The sequence below is a fragment of the Furipterus horrens genome, unplaced genomic scaffold (assembly GCF_987537825.1).
Source record: "Furipterus horrens unplaced genomic scaffold, mFurHor1.1.pri manual_scaffold_17, whole genome shotgun sequence".
Lineage (NCBI taxonomy): Eukaryota > Metazoa > Chordata > Mammalia > Chiroptera > Furipteridae > Furipterus > Furipterus horrens.
In genome coordinates, this window is record NW_028327187.1 from 19,848,402 (window position 1) to 19,855,082 (window position 6,681).

Genomic DNA, 6,681 nt, shown 5'->3' on the forward strand with positions numbered 1-6,681 from the left:
ACTGTTTCAATTTCCTTCTTTGTTATTGGTCTGTTGAGACTTTCTGCTTCTTCTTGATTCAGTTTTGGAAGGTTGTATGTTTCTAGAAATTTGTCCATTTCTTCTAGATTGTCAAATTTCTTGCCATACAGTTGCCTGTAATAATTTCTAACTATCATTTATATTTTGTGGTATCAGTCGTGATTTCTCCTCTTTCATTTCTGATTTTTTTTATTTGGGTCTTCTCGCATTTTTTCTTGATTACACTGGCTAGAGGCTTGTCGATTTTGTTTATTTTTTCGAAGGACCAGCTCCTAGGTTTGTTGATCTTTTGGATTGTTTGTTTAGTCTCTATGTCATTTAGTTCTGCTTTAATCTTGATGATTTCCTTCCTTCTTCTTGCCCTAGGCTTTGTTTGTTGTTGTTGTTCTAGTTCTTGTAGCTTTATGGTTAGGTTTTTTTATTTAAGATTATTCTATCCTTTTCAGATATGCCTGTATTGCTATGAACTTCTCTCGTAGGACTGCTTTTGCTGTGTCCCACAGGTTTTGGGCTGTTGTGTGCTCATTATCATTAGTTTCTAGAAATTTATTGATTTCTTCTTTGATATCATTGTTAACCAATTCATTATTTAATAGCATATTATTCATTCTCCATGAGTTTGGGTGTCTTTGATTTTTTTCTCTGAGGTTGATTTTTAGTTTCAAGGCATTGTGGTCTGAAAAGATGCTTGATATGATTTCAATTTTCTTGAATTTGTTGAGGCTTGTTTTGTGTCCTATCATGTGGTCTATCTTTGAAAATGTCCCATGTGCACTTGAAAAGAATGTATATTTTGCTTCTTTGGGGTGGTTTAGTGTGTTGTTCAATGCCTGTATATCCTTGGTGTTTCTTTGCTTGGATGATCTGTCTATTGTTGATAATGGAGTGTTGAAGTCCCCTACTATGAGTGTGTTGTTGTTGATATCCTTCTTGTGGTCTTCTAGTATTTGCTTTATGTATTTGGGTGCTCCTATGTTGGGTGCATATATGTTTATCAATGTTACATCTTCTTGATGGATTGTTCATTTAAGTATTATGAAATGCACTTCTTTGGCTCTTTTTATTGCCCTTGCTTTGAAATTTGTTTTGTCTCATATGAGGACTGCTACCCTGGCTTTTTTTTTCAGGTCCGTTTGCTTGGAATAGTTTTTTATATCCCTTTACTTTCAGTCTGTGTAAATCTTTGGTTTTGAGGTGTGTTTCTTGTAGACAGCAAATATGTGGGTCCTGTTTTTTTATCCATTTTGTTACCCTATATCTTTTAATTGGAGCATTTAATCCATTTACATTTAAGGTTATTACTGACGTGTATTTATTCATTTCCCTTTGTACCTCTGTGTCTTTCCTCTTTTTTTTTTTTTTCTTCTTCTTCTTTTTTCTTAGAACATTCCCTTTAGCATCTCTTGCAATGCTGGTTTGGTGGAGATGTATTCTTTTAGTCTTCCTTTGTCTGAGAAACTCCTTATTTTACCTTCTATTTTGAATGAGAGCCTTGCTGGGTAGAGTATTCTTGGTTGTAGGCTTTTGTTTTTCATTGCTTGAAATATTTTTGACCATTCCCTTCTGGCTTGTAAGTTTCTGTTGAGAAATCAGTTGATAACCTTATCGAAGCTCCCTTGTATGTTATTTGCTGTTTTTCTCTTGCTGCTTTTAGGATTCTCTCTTTGTCTTGGAATGTTGCCATTTTAATTATGATGTGCCTTGGAATGGGTTTTTGGGGGTTCCTCTTCATTGGAACTCTCTGTGCTTCCTGAACTTGTATAACTTTTTCTCTCATCAGGTTCGGAAAATTTTCTGTCACTATTTCTCCTATCAGTTTCTCAATTCCATGCTCCTTTTCTTCTCCCTCTCTAATTCCGATGATCCTGATATTATTTCCTTTCATGGTATCCTGCAATTCCCTTACATCTTGTTCATATTTTTCAATCTTTTTTCATTTTGCTGTATTTTCTGGGAGTTTTTCTCTACGTTATCTTCTAACTCACTAATCTGATCCTCTGCTTCGTTTAGTCTGCCTTTGACTGATTCTGCTGTGTTTTTCAGTTCAGAGATTGAATTCTTCATTTCTTCCTGGTTCTTGTTAATAGTTTCTATGTCTTTTTTTATGCTGGTGTAGTTCTCTGCAAGTTTCCTGTAATTTTCTTGGAGCTGTTGGTAACTTCCTTGGAGGTTGTCATAGTTGTTTTTAAGGTTGTCGAGTATATTGAGCTTCTTCACCACCATTGTTTTGAATTCCATGTCTGACATTTGGGCTATGTCTGTTTCATCTACCTCTCTTTCTGAGGATTCCTCTTTTCTTTTCATTGAGGGGTTATTTTTGCATCTTACCGTGTTGGATTCTTTTTGTTTGTTTTTATTTTTATTTTTGGATTGTCTGCTTTGACTTCCCACCTTTGTGGTGTGAGATTCTTTATAGGATATCTGGGGGTTTCAGTGGTGCAGTCTCTTTGATCTCCTGAGCCTGATGTTCTTGGTTTACCCTTTATGGCATTTGTTTATGTTGTCTGGTTATATTTCAAATGTTCTTTGGTAGGATTTTCCATCTGGCTAGTTGATTGAGAGTCACTCTATCCACTTTGTCTTGAGTTCTTTTGTAGAGATGCTGTTGAAAACATGAACACACAGCCCAGGCAGGAGATCCACACCCTCAAAAATATCCCCTACACTCTATCCCGCTATCTTCAGCCAACGAGCCAATATTAATATAGATATAAAGATATTAGAGCTTTTATACTATAAGAAAAATAAGAGTTGTTTTTAGGGAGGAAAAATAAGCTTTTTGATAGAGGGGATGATAGATTAATAACAGTTGAGACTATGCAAGCCAGTAGGTAATATTTACATTATATGTTAATAAAAATAGAAGAAAAGGATGGAACAATACAGAATGTAGTAAGAAAGTAGGGTTGTATTGTATTGGATTTATATAGTAATTATATTCTATTTATTTAGAGTGAAAGGGGGGCTAAACTAGACACAAACAAATAAACAACGATTAAAATAGAAGGATGAAAAGGAGAGATATATAGAACACATTAGAGATATAGTGGGTTTTTTTTTCTCTTCCTTCTTCCTTCCTTCTCCGTCCCCTCCTCTCCTCTCCTCCCTTTTCCTTTTTTTTAAGGAAAGGGGGTGGGAGAATGTTTTAACTCAGTTCAGCCTTGGTGTGTCGTCTTCTTTTTCTGCGTTCCCCAGCTGGTCTAATGTTGCGGTTCAGAGGTTCTTGTTCCTTGCAGTAATGTTGTGCACCCACGGTGGCTGGCATGGCACGGTCCCTTGCTGCCCGCTGGAGCCAGCTGAGGTGTCCTTGTGCACATGCCCCTGCATGCCTGGTGCAGCCCGAGAGCTTGTCCCGCAATTGGCGCCTATTGTCGCCGGGCCGAGGTGTTTTCAGGCTCGCGTGCCCATGCCCTTAGTCCCACTGAGCCGAGCTCTGGCAGTTGGTCTCTCTCCTCTTAGGACAGGGCCGCGGACACTTGTGCTCAGTGGAAGTGAGTGTCTGTGAGTCGCTGCCACCTGCTGTTCCCGTGCCGCTGCCGCCAGCCTTCCCGCACCCATCTGGGCCGGCACTAGCAGAGCCTGAGCAAGCGGTCTGCATTTCGGCCTGGGGCCTGGCACCCACTGGAGCTGGCTAGGGGTGTCTGCACACAGTCCTCTGCGTGTTCAGTGGGCCCTCCCTGTGTCCGTTGGGGTCACTGATCTTATGTCTGTTGGGGAGTGTCTGAGGGGCACCCGGACTCACGGCCCGCGCACCTGGGCCAGTGAATGAGAGCACTTCCCTATGCATGCCCCTGCGACCCAAGGGTAGGGTTGGGGAGTGGATGAGCGCACCTCTGCGCCTGCGTTCCTCAAGAATGGCCTACCACCCCCAAACTTTCCTCCCCTCTCCACCATCCACTAGAGAAAAATATAAAGGAGAATTATGTTCTCACTTGCCCGGCAGCACGCTGTCTCCTGTCCTTCTGCGCCAATGCTACTTGGTCGAGTCCCGTCTCTGCCAGTGGGCAGAGATCCGCTCTCCTCCTGATTCCTCTCTCAGGAAGCCTGTGGTCGCCAAAAAGCCTTTGTGTACTTCCAACTGCAGCTCAGGCAGCCACCCCAATCAGGAATCCCGTTTCGACCCCTTTTCCTCCGCTATCCTCACTGAACAGGTTGTTCCCAGATAGTTTTTCTGTAATCCAGCAGTGCCATGGCTCGACTCCTGCCAGTGTCCAGCTGCTCACTGAGATGTTCTGTCCGCAATTAGCCTAAACCGCAGATTGGTCTCGGGAGCCTGAAAGTGCAGCCTCCCCTCACTCCTCCGCCATCTTCCCTCTCGGAACACAAATTGTTGATCATTTTTTTTGATCACCTTAATTGCCAAATTGTATGGGCTGCTTAAATGCTGGAATCATTTATGCATACGTCAGGCAAGGCTGTCTACCTCAAAAATGAGCTGCCTGGAGATGAAGGAGCGCTAGCAGTGGTTGTCAGATATTTCCTCCCTAAATTTTTGGAGAAGCATATGGCCCATCCAGTTGTGTACTAACTTGGAAATGTGGTGTTTTAACCAAGAAGCAAATTCTAGACTTGGAAGAAATAGATACAAAGCCCAACTTGTAAATCAGGTATGTACATTATGCATTTTACTCTGGAAATGTGGCAAATAAGCCCCCAAATAAACTCACACTATAAATCAGTAGATGAACTAACTTTCCAGAAAACAATCAGAACAGCTGTGCAGGACAAAAGGAAACTTATTTAAGAGTACAACCTTCAAATATGGTTAGACTCCTCACTTCAAACCAGGTAATAGGACAGAAGATTGGCAGTTGTGGTGGGTGCAGGGTCCTCTGGTTAAAAAAACAAAACACACACAAAAAAACCTTTCAATAAAAGTTATACCATATGGTTCTTGACTTTTTAAATTTTACTAACTGGAAGCAACAAATGAACACACAAGACAAACAAAAACTCTTAGAGAGGCCATAGTATTGTGGTTACCAGAGGGGAAGGAGGAGGTAAAAAAAGATAAAGGGTGACAGAAGAAGATTTGATTTGGCTGGGAAACACACAATACAACAAAGAGTTGTACACTTGAAATGTATAATTTTATTAACCAATGTAAGTAACTGCAATAAGTTTAATTTTAAAATTGATTATAAACCAGGGTAACAACCCATAGCTGACTGGAAATGGAGGAGGTGGGTGGGTGGGAGATTAACAGTGGCTTCTGACCTACAGGAGAAATACAGTTTTGAACATTTCTTTATTTCTTCTTTAGAAACAACAATAACAGGAATTTAATATCAGCTATCAACAAATAGAAGGACAGGAGGAAGAAGAGTACAAGGGATTTGGAAGTTAGACAAGTACGTGCAAAATTCCTCCCCAATATTTTTAGTTTTATTTTTGAATCGTTAGGCTAATAATATTCAGAAAGACAATAGATTTGTAGCTGAGAAATGATGCTCCTGTAATTCTAATTGTTATTTAAAATAATAAAAACTTGAAAATATCATGGTGGTTAGTTAAGCACTTTGATAGCTTTCAACACAAGAAATATCTATTCTCTGCAAAGTTTTATGTTCCTTTTGATTCATTCCTTTGTGCATTTCATAACTCTCATGGTTAAAAAATAATCACCACTTATTTTTCTGTTAAATAAGAAAAATGTTAAGCTATTGTACATAAACCTTGGAAAGACTAAACAATTATACTGATTTCAAAAGCCTAAATGGCAATCAATGGTATTCAAATACATTATCTCATATGAGTCTCACAAACACCCTTTCAGGTATTTAAGACAGACACTGTTATTTCCATTTTATAGATAGAAAATTAAAGGTCCAAGACATTAAGTTACTTGCTGAGATCATCTTGTAAGTGGTAGAGCTAAATGTAAACCAGGTCTTTAACTCTCTACCACTGGTTTTTGGAAAGCAGACCTCTACTGGGTAAGGTTAATTGACCATTTATCTCCCCACTCTCCTTCAATCCAATATGGGAACTCTATGTGAATCTGGGAAGAATAGTTTGTGTGAGAACAGCTCCCTCTGGCGCAGTGGGCCATTGCCTCATCCAGAACCAGCTATATAACTTGTGAGGTCAAGTGCAAAATGAAAATCCAGGCCTCCTTGTTAAAAAATCATTAAGAATTTTAAGACAGCTCCAGCAGAGTATTCAATCAAGTCTGGAGCCCTTCTAAGCACAGACCCTTATGACCACACCTCATATGCCCAGGGAGCTGGCCCTGGCCCCACCCACAACACAGGTTGTAAGAGTTTAGAAGACTTCTTCTCAGGCACTATTCTATCAGGAAAATGACCAGAGAGTGACTGCCATGGCTAGCTCAGAGTGTCTAAGAGAAACTGTGGAGGAAGTTTCTGTTTCCCCAAATATACAGTAGAGAAAAGCAAGGGGAAAAAATAATTTAAGTTCCAATGAAGAGAATTGTGCAAACACAAATGTGAGTAACAAGATTTGATCAAATATGATGTGAGACATATATGAGTTACTCACAAGAATATTTGTCAAAGCACTAACAAGATGAAAGCTGTGCTTACTCACATAACCATACCCATCCCCTAACACCAATAGGTATTATAATATGGAAATATGAGAAGACATGGATTATGCAAGTAAGTGATTCCCAGCAGCTGAGAATTTGGGGTCAATCTC